Source organism: Diadema antillarum, unplaced genomic scaffold (genome assembly GCF_040938485.1).
Source record: "Diadema antillarum isolate AM-2024a unplaced genomic scaffold, OU_Dant_1.0 scf00000103, whole genome shotgun sequence".
In the NCBI taxonomy this organism is placed as follows: domain Eukaryota; kingdom Metazoa; phylum Echinodermata; class Echinoidea; order Diadematoida; family Diadematidae; genus Diadema; species Diadema antillarum.
Genome location: NW_027270992.1, coordinates 5,883,251 through 5,897,630, shown reverse-complemented (window position 1 = coordinate 5,897,630; position 14,380 = coordinate 5,883,251). Strand labels below are relative to the sequence as shown.

Below are 14,380 nucleotides of genomic sequence, written 5' to 3'. Positions count from 1 at the left end.
ACTGGGGCGACAGTTTTATAGAGTTCATGGCACCAATCATATTTTGATTGTGATGCTAGCGATGAAATCATGCTACAGACATCTATATAGGCCTATACCTTTAAAGGGATGGTACAGTTTTGGTTGAGACCTAATTTCAGGTTTCTAACATTTTTTGGTGAGATAATGAGAAACCTCTTATGAAATAATAAAGAGCATGTAGTTCTATGAGGTATTCAATGTTTCTTTGATGAAAATTGGTTTTGAAATGGCTGAGATATCCAAAAAAGAGTGATTATAATAAAGTGAGGGACCCACACTTTACTACGATCGCTTTGTTTTACTTTGTTTTTGTATGTTTCAGTTATTCCAAACCCAATTTTAATAAAATAAACTTTGAATTCCTCTTAAAATGGTATGCTCTGTACTATATCATAAGTGTTTTCTTGGTATCTTGCAAAAAGTTAGAAGCCCAATTCTCATCTCCACCAATACTGTACTATCCCTTTAATGTTGTCGTCGTCATCAATACTGTAAAACTCATCTTCATCATTATAACTCTCTCTCTCGTCCCCATTAACTTCTTTTTCATAAACATTAACATTGCAATTTGAAAAGGTTGGACAGTCCACAGAAAAGTTGGTGTCAGATGGCCTGTTTTGGGAGCGTGATATATTGAGGGTATGGATATAGGTCCTACTAGTATGTCAGGCAGGTTATATCTCGGTGGCTCTTTGAGATATTTGGATGGCAGTGGTATATATCACTATTTCTAATAAGATAAGAATTACTCTTAACCAAGCTGCTCTGAAGTCTTGCCTAGTTTTAGTGTGACATTTTCATATCCAGTATCTTCAGATGGTACTTATCACTCTATTGATCATTTTGCCATGCTAGTCTCCTCCACACCGTTTTGTTTTGTTATGTATATTGCAAGGAGAAATTCTAATAGTCAAAGACATGAAATCGAAATCGAAATGACACATTATCAGCAGAAATGGATGTATGATGTGTTCAGTGGTATGATGTACAACATCATGCCTCTTTAGTGATCTAAGATGTGCATCATAAATCAGCTGGATATGAATAGGTGGCGATCTCGAGTCTTGTTCTCGATGAGCCCCGACAGAGTAAAGTCTGGTGGAGTAAGACTAAGCATCCATCCAGTCCCAGGTGTCCTTGGCAGTGGTGGATGGGGAGGAGAATAAAGAGGAGGTAGATGGATGATGGTTAAAAAAAAAGGATGAGAATGGGGGAGACAGACTGACAGACACAGAGAAAGAAAGAGACATCCGACTCCAGGATCAATAATATATCATTGCAGAGCAAACTGGCTCCAGCCTCTGTGATGGGTTTCCTGCGTGCCCCCTTCATACTGATTCCAGTCTCTGGCTAGGTTCAGGTGAGCTCTGAGCTCTGAGTTGAGCTCACCCATGGCTTGTTCGGACGTCTGCCAGTTGCAATTCACTCTCTACGATATACACGGGAGATTGGGATGGAGTTCATAGCAGTGTGAACCCACACAAGCTCTGAAACCCACATGCTCTGTTGCTGCTGATGATCAGGAAAAAGCTATTGTACACCAGGCCGACCCCAGACTCGGTAGCAGTATGAATGGGGGGTACAGTATCAGATGCTAGACTGCACCCCAGCTGGGGTATCAGCAAAATTGAGATTATTACGCAGCTCATGTCGTGTAATAGTGTCTCACTGCATTTGATTAAAAGGAGTAAATTGTTTAGATGTTTAGCACTTTTTGTTTTCTTTAGCTGAGCAGTAGGAATGAAACTCTGCGAAAATATTGCCATTAGACTTCCGAAGCAGTACTGAAAGCCCAGTGGAAATCATGTCTGGATATGACATTAATCAAGGGGAAGTAATGCACATTAATCATTCCACTCGGTAGTCCCAAGGTGGTTGTAGATTCAGCTCATTTCCCTCAGGCTCATGTGCACAAAATCTGCACTTCTTGCAGGGTGCTGGCTTATCTACATTAAGTACCTGTTTGCCCGGCAGTTGATGAGAAATGTACACGTAACCGTGGTGACCAAAAGTCAATGTTTGGAGAGGCCTTGACGCCACTGAATTTACTTGAGAGGAGGATTGGACTGATTAATGATGTGAGTCAGGAAAAATCCATTCAGCTAACAATAGGCCTACATGATTGGTGGGAAATGTGGGAATGTGTTGTTGTAGCTGCTGTAGTCCCACGTGTTGAAAAGAATGGGATTATTGACAGTCTTTTGTGACTGGCTGATAACTTCACCTCAAAGCCCAGGGAATGACGTTCATTCCTAATGTAGGTGGATTAAAGATAGTCCGAGTCAGGTATGTCGCACATCACAGAGACTTTGATCTTCGTCCTCCAAACAAATCAAGAGATATCCAGGTCAAATACAGATTTGTTCTCAATTCTCTCACCGCAGACAAGTCAAGTGGACAGAAGCAATATCATTGGCTCCATTTTTCATGCTGGGCAGCTGTACTCCACAGTCTGTGTGGTGCCAGGGTGCTGATATTTCCGGCAATAATGATGTTGTGCCACAGTTTTTCTTTACCAATTTCCACCCAATGCGTGGGTTACGAAATGGCTCCCATTTCTATCAGTGGTGCACTTGGCCCCTCCCAAAGATGGATATGTTGATATCAAGATGGTCCTTCATGCATCCATTTCAAACTGATATCGTGGCAGAATCAGATACTTGTGTCACGAATAATATCTCTCATTGTAGGGATTAGGTACGGTATATGGGGCAGCAGTATAAAGAGGAAACAACTAGACACTAATAATGAACTGATGATTATGTCAATGATGCTGATGATAATAAAGAATAATGATAATGAGAATAACAGTGATAATTGTGATATCAATGATGACAAAAACGATAGTATTGACAATGATTATGATGATTGCTTGTTAGACGAAATTGTCACTTCTCAGCAGTCAATGATATAGATACAGGATATGCTGGCAAAGCCATTGAGAAGAAATTGAAATAATGATTTAGGCCCTACATTCCTTTTAAGAATAACACTAATAGAAGAACAACCATACTACCACCCTGACAGTAGTCTCGAGTTAGTTTTTGAGCTTGACACCTAACCCCAACCCCACAGCCATTTCTGTTCCCCTGATCCTCTGTGCTGGATTTCACACAAAATACAAAATATATTGTTTGTGATCACATTTCTGAAATACATTTTCCTAAATTTGTTTAAGTATTTATCGGGTGTTCAGACACTGAAATGTGTCTCCTTGCTGGTCGCATTAAAATGCCTGCAAACAAGTTTTCAAGCAACAGCTGTGTCACAAACTCGGTAACCTGTCAATCAAACATTCCAACTCTCAATCTGCTTAGATAGCAGGAGTACGACAAACCTTCATGCACGTACCATTGTGGAAGTGAATACAAGGTCAAACTAAGATTCATGAGCTCTTAATGCTTGTTGTAAAGGTGAAACCTTTCTCCTTGCAAATGAGGAGCCAAAATGGAGCAAAAATACAGGGAATCACCTTAAGACTGTGATTGCTCGAATCTTCACATAAGGAACATGCATAAGGAAAACTTTGGTTCAAGTTTGTGTTCAGACTTTACGCTCCATTACCATGAAATGCATTTAAGAACACATTTGCAACTTCGTCCTTTGTGGTGAGTGTGAAACCTCTCTATTTCTCTCCATGCCCCTCCCCCACCCCCCCATCCCAATAAAGTTTGGACAGATGATAAAGTGCACTGATGTACTAATGGACATATTTATTGCCTCTGCTTGTAACGTGTTTATTGATCTGCTCTGACCTCGTGGCTTATCAACTGACCTGGCGCCAGAGACAGTTGCATACGTAATCTTTGAACCTGACTCTCTGCATACCTGCCCCTTAGTACCTTACAACCATCTCACTAAATAGCACCGACTTTGGATAAACCAGCAAAACCTTGGGTTCTATATAGTGTACGTACGTCCATCCAAAATGTCTTCCATGTGTGTCTGGTTTGCACAGGGGCACGGGGTTTCCGACTCGGCCCCTCAAGTGGCAAGAGAAAGTGAAAGGTGAAAGCGGATTTTCTGTGAGTATGCATATGGGCATGACTTGATTGCTAAGACAACATGAAGGGTGGCTTGCACAAGAGATTTGGTTTGAACAAGGTATTCGGAAAAAAGTTTGTTCAGAGTGATCTTAGTGTGTGGAAATCCCTTGGAGTAGTTGAATGGATGCCTGAAAAAAAAGGGAGGAAAAAGAAAGAAAAAAAAATGAGTGGGAGAGAGAAACTCTGTTCACAAGTCCCTGTAAGCTTTTGCTAGTAATCGAGAAGTGCCACATTGTATGTATGTATTTGAATATTTTCCTCTCACAGGGTTTATTCTATTACAAGGAGTGTAGGCCCCATTTGCCTGCAACAGTTTTGTGTACAGAGATTAGGGCGAATAAAAGGCTCTATCCCCCCAGTGCTGAACACAGCTCAAAGGAGGAAAGTACTTGTAGATTAGTATTTGTTTTTCCCTCTGTGTGTTTGTGTGTGTGTGTGTTGTTCATTGTGTATTGCTGTCAGATGTGTTCTCAAATTTAGGCGGGGGGGGGGGGGGGGGGGCATTTTAGTCATGTGTACTGCGTGTGTAATGTGTTGCTCAAAATTACTATAGAAATTAACTATAAACATTAACCATCATGATGCTAGGTTAGATCTTCCAAGCTTGTCTGCATTTTGGAGAAAAAAAAATCAGATTCTGCAGCATTAAATGTGATAAATGTGAAATTAATGGATATGATTTAATTGGATATGACAATGGTTAACTTAAAAAAAGAAGAAGAAGTAATGTTATCGTAGGATATGTTTTGAAAAAAATCATGTCTATAGGCTGAATAGTACGGTGTTGAATGTTTTGGGGGCAATTTGCAATGCCTTGTAAGGCAAATATGGATCCACCACAGTTCAAATTGGCAACAATTTCTCTAAGAGGAGCTCCCAATTAGTATTTTGTTATGATATTTACTGTTCTGTGTTTTTTTTTTCTGTTATAGAAAAAATGAAAAAGTATGTTTTTGAATAGAATTTTCTCAAAACTTTAAGTAAGCATCCTAAATATGTGCAATTTTCCTTTAAAATTGTCATTTTTGAGTGTGATTTTTGCCTTCAATTCATAGTGCATCAATGTATTTTCTGATCTGCAGATCTAGTAGAGCTTGGCAGCTCTGTACCACTTCCGATCATACACAAGCTACGTAGATATAGATGTCTATACTCAGGATGGCAGGATAAAGAGCCCATCAAAACTTCATTGTTGTCAGTTAATCTCCCGCTACGTGCAGTATGACTACTCATGGCCAGTGGATTGGCATGTTGGATTGATGGTAATAATCCTTAAAGGCCTCGTGTCACATCGTGGCATCAATCTCTAACGAGGATGCGTGCGTAATCATTGCGTTCAGCACTGCACGTCCCTCTCAACATCTCATTTTAGCTTGCTGCAAGCGTCCGTGGCTCGCATGCTCCTCGACCACTTTTCTTTTTCCCATCCAGCCGGGCATCTTGTGCCACATCATATCACTTTCAAATAATATGCAGGATAAATACTGCTCACCCATACTCACTTTCTCTTTTTCTCTCCCTCCTTCTCTTTCCTGCTCTCTTCTGTTCTCCTTTACTCTCTTTGCTCCACTTTGAAGCCTACAGTGGGGCCCTCTGCAGGGTTGGCGGATGGAGATAGCTCCTAGCTCCTTTGTCATTATAAAAAGGCATATGTGGCATCATCACTTGACTTTTACAGCTAGAAAGCTGTTCAATATTTTCACTTTTTTATGGGGGATTAAGATTCTTGAAATTATTTTTTTTTCAGCTAGTTCTCATGAGTTCTAATGAATAGATTGTTTTTTTCTTAGTCTGTTAATGACAATGAAGAAATCATTCAAAAATGCAAGGACTTGACCCTATGTGTTCTTGCACACTTTTGAATCAGAGTACATAATAAACGATGTATGAAAGCGACTGTTGAACTAGTAGGGGCCAATCTAAGTGCTTTGTATCCCGGGGATACAAAAAAGAAAGAAAATAAAGCAGTAGATACTGGTATTATTGCCAGAAATGAGCTAAGACTTGCATGCAGTTGGACTAGTCTAAAGCTTGCAATCAGATTTATGGCAGAAAAAACTTTTCTTGTGCTTTTCTTCTCATCCGTTTCAAATAGAGATTTATTCTGTCTTTGAGCCAAGACTGCCCAAAATTCTTCCTCTCAAAACATCATAAACAAATGTCCTTGTATGGGAATCATGTATCCCCTTGACCGTTCTCTGACTCCTGTCACTGTGGTGGCAAGTGACACCAAGTATGATTAGAATCCATGTTTGCACATCCTTACAGATTTCTTGAAGGTCATTTTTTTTTTTTTAATCAACAATCTGCTCTTTCAACCCCACAATAACTAACTTTAAGTGGAGGGTGGGGCTGCAATACCTATTGGCCCCAAAGATCACTTGTGAAGCACAGTGATGATTTTTCTGTTATTCATTCCATCCCTAGCCAGATTGTAGGAAGTTGACAGAAATGCTGACCCAAGTCCTCTCATAATATTTTTTTCATCCTACAAGAATGTGTCCTCCCTGCATATCACATCCACCTTATGTTTTGTTTTGGGGGAGCACCAACTACTGTACTCCCTCAGCTCTCCTCCAGCACTTTCTGAGGTTTCCAATCCAAGCAGCATCTATAGCCTCCTGTCCAGTCTTTTCATTGAAAGAGATAATCTTTGTTAAACAGAGGCATGATAAAAAATACTGCAGGTGCACATCTCTTGTGGGATTGAGATGTCGGAAGAAGACATGCATCCAAGGAGACAGTGCTGTTTCAGTAGACTATAGACAGCGTCACTGATATTGGGACTGAGTGAAAATTGCAGCTGAAATGTGTACAAGTATTGAAAAGATTGCCACAGGTTGAGTGGCATTATTGCATCGAATGTGGTGGGAGCCAATAAGTCAGTTTGATTTTACTCTCCCAGTCAGGTGACTATGATTGTTTATAAAGGATCGCAATATTCATGTGACCATTGTCATCTCATAAGCCTCCCACAAGATTTTTAGACAAAAGCACCGGTAAACAGCATGTATTGTTTTGGGTTTTTTTGTCAGTTATGCAGGATGTGTAGCAATTGCAACCATCAACCCTTTGAAGTGTCTATATCTTTGCAACTCTACTACTGTGTGATGATAAAGATAAGCAGTTTTGTCATTTGTTTGTTGTTGTTTTTTTTTTCAAAAAGAGGATATTTGGTGAAGATTTGTGTGCAGGTCAATGAGACAGAACCTTGAAAGTCAGTCAGATATCTCAGTCATTTAAATATATTTAGCAAACAAGAGTTATGTGGTGTGACATATGAAACTGTAATAATTCCATAAATTTTCTTATTTCATGTCAAGTTTAAGAGACTTCTAACATTCTACTTTTTTTTCTGATTTGTTGAGGTCAACTTGTGGAATGGCGTTTCACTTCGATACTGTTGTTTTCTTTTTGCTTCTCTTTTTTAAAGTACGGAGTGCTCAGTTTCAGTTGGCATATTGTGGTGGGTTATTCAGCAGTCAGGTCAGTCATTGAACTTGACTTCTCATGTTTTCATTTCAACCCTCACCTTCAAGATAGATATAGAGGCTGAGCCATTCTCGGCCATGTTTATGGAAGGGATTAGGGGAAAATTGGCCCCAGTGGAGTGTGCAGGATCAAGTCCTTTCATCTTGGCTGGCCTAGCAAAGTGTGCATTGTGGCATGGACCCTACGTGGCAATGATACTCTTGGCAAAATATTACATACAGTTTGTAGACTTGTGTTTACTTACACATATTCACTTGAATTTCTATTTGAAGGATTGTGATTGTAATTATATAGATAAATTTGTAGACTTTGATCTTTGAACATCAAAAAGAGGGTATTTAAAAAAAAGGCTGGGTGGGTAGAGCAGTGGTATGAACTTCATGGTGAAGTTTGCTGTTTGCTGTTGATATGATGCATTTCATGGTAAGGTTTTTACCATTGAATCATATATGAAGTAGTTTTGTTTTGTTTTGTTCTGTTTTTGTTTTGTTTTTGTTTTGTTTTTTTATGTGTTGACTGAAGATCCACCCTCAAAACTGGATGGTAATATCACATTTCTGGTGTAGGTGTGACAACAGCCATTCACTCACTCAGGTTTTTCCCTCTTGAGGGTGAAGTATGTACCAGGTGTTATACTCAAAAGAGAATTAATCCAAGGCTAGCCGTGCAGAATGTTCTTTGATTACACTTTCAAAGCACACCACTGCAAACCCTCTGTGATCATACTTTTCTTCTCCTATTGTCATGATAAATGTTCCACAAAATATTTCATTTGTCCTTATTGGGGTATGAGAAATTTTACGTTTAAGCCCACCCCCCCCCCCCCATATATCCCTAGAGCCCATTTACAGCTCTGAAACTTCAGGATTTGTGTTACTTTGCCGGTAATAAATCTTAATGGCCAATTAGCTCAATGCATATATATTGCCAGTTCATTCATGATGACATCACAAACATGCTGGGATGCAATCTCCTTAATTTGTTATGTCGCTTTCGTTGCCTTCCGCTCACTGATGATCAGTGCCTTTACCCATGGAACTGTCAAGGACATGTAATTGTTGCACCGCCCAGCGTGTGTGTGGTGAGATGAGTCAACTAGGGATCGCATCCATTAGGTTACCATAGTAACAGGAGGAAATGCAAAGAACTTTTCTCTCCTCAGTTATTTACGAGTGCAGATTTGATAGGGAACTGGTGGAAAATGGGTCAGAGAGGTTTTTTGGAGGTTGATTCAGGTAACATCTCATACCTACGGAAAAGAAGGATTCAAGATTTTTTGACTTGAGCGCTCCTGTGGATGGGAGCTTGCATCGGCAGCTAATTGATCTACTTGATCAGGCGCTGCTGAGCATCGTTGGAAAGGAGCGATGTCACCTGGACTCCCCCGGTTCCTCGTCTCAGGGATGGAATGCAGCCAATGCTTCCTCCGAATGTCTGTCAGATTCCAAACTCAGCTAGCCTTCGGCAACCAGGAGTTAGTTTCCGGGCTACTGAACTCTTGTTATCCGATAGGTCGCGACGGACGCAGCATCCAGGGGGGCGCGGCCGGGCGCGTGGAGCCGTGCTGTGAAGTAACACATGTCTCGCTGTTTATCAATCCAACATGGCATTGATGGCCCCCATGCATTGATGCTGATGCCTTGAACACGCTCTCGACATTCTCACACGTCACACATATTTGTCAGTCAAGAGTTTTGAACATGAATCAAAGCACTAACTAACAGGGACGATGATGGAAAGTACAACGTCATGTCATTTTTTTTTTTCAAGCAGTTTTCATTGATTGTACACATAGAATGATGAGAATGATATTACTCATTGTAGCAACCAGTGTAACTGATGTTGCAGTTCTCACAGTATGGTTATTAATCAAATCTGCTTGTACACTGAGGTATGTAAGTTTTGAGAAGTTATGAAATATGTGGCCCCAGGCCCAAGAAAGACTGGTTGGGTAGTCTCATGATCTGTGTGTTCCAAAAAAACAGAAACAACATTGAAAAAAAAAAAGCAATTATCTCTCTCTCTCCTTCTATCCACACCTCAGACACTGTACGTCCAAAAGTTACACATATTATAAATCACACTTCGCCGCAAGAATGCGAATTGAGCCTAGGAGGTGAATTTATCGGGGTTACGGCTGTGGGTAAAATTTCATTGCATCCAATCTTGGAGAGGGAGAGCCGACAAATGTCAACAGAGCAGTATAGGCAGCAGAACGTTTGATACGGTAAAATGATAACAAGGGGGGATAGGGTAGGGGTATAAATGTATTTCCACTTCCCATGGGGTGTCATAAAGTTAATGAATTTTTCACCTTTGCCCATGACTTGGTGACAGGTTTTGGTATAATAGGTGGAGGTATTAGTGTTTGTGTGTGTGTGTGTGTGTGTGTGTGTGTGTGTGTGTGTGTGTGTATGACAATGTGTGGCACAAAGGTAGAGTTTTGCTTTTGGCCAGTACTGAATATTTTGCTGCCTCTGTAGTTTAGTATATATTGCCCACTCAGCCTAGTTACTAGGGTGCCACACAGTATGTAGGATTTATTATAATCAAGTGTAGTCTGCACTGATGAATGCTGTTGTTTAATATATCTTTATGCAAGATACAGAGTTCTAGATTCATTTCATGAAATCTGATTTTAAATGAGAATGTTGGCCTCGGAAATGTGGCCTATAGGCCTATGATACTGTGGTACACGTACAGAGGGAATGTTTTCCTTCATTCCTGATATTGCCATAAGTAGGTGTGGGCACAGAGTTTAGGTTCATTGTGTGGGCCAGCCAGTGTATGTTATGTGTCACATCGTGCTGGTTTTCCCCATTAGCTCATGCTATCAAACAAAATGGTGACTGTATTGTCTTCTATGTGGCAACCTCGAATCAAGTACAGTATAAAACACAAAATGTATGTTTGGGTTGGGAAACCGTAAAGTTGTCTGAGTAGGCCTACTGACTGTGTTGCACTGACCTGATGCTCTAATGACATCTTTTTTTAAGAGGGCATGTATACAGCTTGGAAGAGTCGCAAGAGTTGCATCGATTCTTTAATCCACAGTCTAATAATAGCTTCACTGTTTTCTAGAAACACCTCGTAATTAAGTTGTTTGACAAGTGCTGTCCCCTTTTATGGGGTTTCTGACTTTGCTCCCCCTCTTTCACTCCAAAGAGCAGAGCTAGGTCACTTTAAGTGAAGGCCAGAGTTTACGAACAAAGGGACTTAATCAATGCCGGCGGCATTGTACTTGTAGATGGAACTCGGACCGCAATCAATACAGGGGGAAGGGTTCATGCAGGTCGCAGGGCAGGACCTCTCCCTGGTTGGGAGTTTCTACACCTGGGTGTATTTCTGGAGATGGGCTTTATAGTCACTCTGGGGCAGTGCACACTGATGCTGTGACTCGTGGAAGTGTACCAGTAAAGTATACCCCGTACTGCCTATTACCAAGGAGCTTCAAGCTCCTTGCTATTACAAAATTGGAGGAAGGAATAGCTGCAGATGAATAGAGATGGGAGGGATCTGAGCTGAAATTGGGTGAGTGAAGTACTGTTAAGTCACCAAAGTGGTACCGCAGACTCAAAAGTGGTGGAGGGAGAAGCGTTGATTTTCCTTTGAATTTTTTTTTCCCCTCCTCCTTTTGTTTTGAATATAATGAGGTTTGCTTTAGGGGCAGGAGAAGAAGCAAATCGACTTCTTAATGGCATGTGTTGGAACAAATGCAGCCCAAAGGAGCAAAGTAAATTGCAGTTTTCCATTTCCGACATATGAGGTGAAAGGTACTCGAGCAACATTTCATGGGTATCGAGGCTAATGTGTGGATGTTATTACTGCTTCTTGAGTGTAGGGCTGTGTGCAACCTTTTTGTCGTCAGTCAAGACACAAACACTGATCTGCTTTGTATATCGAGCAGTGGGTAAGGAATATTCATCTGCAAATGTATTCCTGTTCTACCTGTTCCTGAGCATGTGTTTTCACTCCGGAAGGACAAGGAGCTACTAGGATTATTTACCACAAGGTGACTACTGGTACATCTAAGGGATAATTAGGTCTGACCTTGATGTAGCATTTCCAGGGCTTATCATTTGATTCATTATTACAACAATAATAAGTCCTAAATGATAATTGTGAGGATGTGCATTTTGTTGCACTTCATTCCTCTGGTGATTTACAAATGAATTTGCCTTTACTGTTTGTCACTGTACAGAGATATTGATTCCCCCCCCCCCCCCCCCCCCGAGTGCATAGTAGATCTGCTCTGTGTATGAATAGCATTCTGTTCACAGGAAATTCAGCAAACATTGGTGCTAATCATTTGATCCCCCTGTACCCCCATTGATTCCAAGCAACTCTTGAAAAGTACTTGATACTTATCAGTAACTACATGCACACAAGTCATTAGAAGTAAATCTAGTGGTACCGGAGTGTGTATCCACACTCATCCCATCCAAACTGCATGCTGTAAGAACATGGAGTGACCATCTTATGAAACTGCATTTATGGTCTTCAGTAGGAAGAATTCATCAAGAAATAGAAACTAATTTTTCCCAATAGGCCTATGTACTCAAGTAGTTTTATGCATTTTACACTTTTCTAAGATGCTGTTACAATGTAATTGTGCTCAAGTCTGTGTTCTATGTCAAGTTAAGATAGGGAAACAGATGTTATAATATTGAAATTCTTAAACCCGCAACTGGTGCGTGAAAGGAAATACAATACTTACAAATGTAGGTAGAGCTACACTACTGTACGTGCTGTGCAGTGATCTCCAAACATACATTGTACATTGTGAGCAAAGAAAATGTTTTCTGTTTATTATAGATTGCTCAAACTTAGATACTAGACTTCATCGGTTGTTTCCCAGGCATATTTCAGTAGTACTATCAAATGCTGTCAATTAATGAATTTCTTTTCATCACCCATCACCGCTGATATGCCAGTTGTGTTCAAGGGCTAATTAAGATGTCCTGGCTATAAGATATTATTCTCTTGACTACATGTTACAGTGAAGCCCTTGGGGTCAGCTATAGACACTGCCAAAGGATTTAGGTTTCTGGAGAGACCACTCAAAGAGACTCAAAGGAATTGGGTGTCCAGAACAATGTCCTGATGTCACAATAGGCTCCCTCTGATCTTCCCTTTTATCTCACACTGTGTATGTGGATCCCTGTGTATGTGTGTGGGACAAGCGCTCCCTCCCTTAAGTCCTCAAACACCCCCATTGTTGTGAGTCCCATTGAATGTTAGTATGAATTTAATTAGTGTTTGTATTGAAGGGATTAAAGAGACAGAAAGGGGCAGAAGAGAGAGAGAGAGAGAAGGAGAAAACAAAAAGCACAGGAACTTTTTGGAGGCTATAAGCCCAAGACATGGGAACTTGTATGGGTTAAATTCCTGCTCAGGGCTACATCACACACTCACACTTGCACCATAGTCGCATTCATCAGCTTTGTACCCTCCCTCGAAATGGAAAGGTGGATCATCATATATACAGATACTGTGGCAACTCTTGGCACCCCCCTCGCAGATAAAAGCATGTTGTTTGGCGGTAACGAGAAACATTAGCGCAGTGTGTGTGCAGACAGTAGTGGAGATAGTCGAGAACAAAGCAAAGGGAATAGATCAGCCTTAGGGGAAAAAGGCATTACCACTCGTACTCGCCATCCGCTGCGGAGTGAGTTCATCATCTTATCATATCCTTGAGAGGCCTCGCTGAAGAAATTTGATTTCGTGGAAAGGGCATCCACCGGCATATTCTTTTTTCCTTTTTTTTTCATTTCTTTTTTCTTTTCTTGCCGCAGGTAAAGTTCATTTATAATGGCCGCAACACAGAGACAGTTTGATGATGCTTTCAGTGAAGTATAGTGTTTGCATGATTCATAGGTGATCATCTCTTTTCTGCAGCAGTTAATGCTTTGCTCTACTGAATTTATTTTACATCTTGTCTGTCTGATGAAAAAAAAAACTGACTCAGTTTAAAGGGATGGTTACAGTTTTGGTTGAGATGGGAGATTCAGATTTTATTTTTGTTTTACGAGATAATCAGAAACCACTTGTGAAATATGAAAGAGCATATAATTCCAAGAGGGAATCAAAGTTTATTTTATGAACATTGGTTTTGAAATGGCTGAGATATTGAAGAAATAAAGTAAAACAAAGTGATCCTAATAGAAGGTGGTGGGTCCCACCTTTTATGAGGACCTCTATACCCATCCCTGTAAAGTAGTGTGTACACCATTCTCTGTATACATGTACCTTGGGTGTGGTGTGCATGCAGTGCTAAGACAAGTGAGGGCTCTTTGGATATGTGAGTGTGAGTGTGATGGTAATATGAGGGTTTATAGTCATCATAATACAAAATGATTACTTTCTGTACAAGGGAAAATGCCATGATTTTGTGTGCATATTATGTACATTATGTTTTCTTTGTATTTTCTTTATACCATGGAAATATACTGTAAACGTCGATATTGTTGCATGATTAGGCCTCATTTTTCATGCTGAGTAGCTCAAAAACATATTCCAGGTTCTTGAATTCACGCTGCGTAATTGCTTTATACTCATGTTTTCATGCGATTGTAGGAAGTTGTGCTGCCTGATGCATTCGAATGTATGGCCCATGCAGAAACTACAAGTACTGCATACACACACACTCACACACACACACACTTGTGGCAGGGAGGCTCCACTGACGAAGCTCACGATTCAAAATCTGCAGAGAAAGTTGTGAAGATATTTTCACGTTTTCTGGAATTTGCGCAAGCCAAAAGTAGAGCAAAATATGCAAAAATTAATGTACTGCAAAAATTTCTGCGTTTGCGGTAGCA

General features: G+C 40.5%; 1 protein-coding gene across 1 annotated transcript in view; it reads left to right on the top strand.

The window, feature by feature from the left end:
- Positions 1 to 14,380, top strand: part of LOC139719071 (dystroglycan 1-like) — a 49,504-nt gene that overhangs the window by 14,484 nt on the left and 20,640 nt on the right. The window lies entirely within an intron of this gene.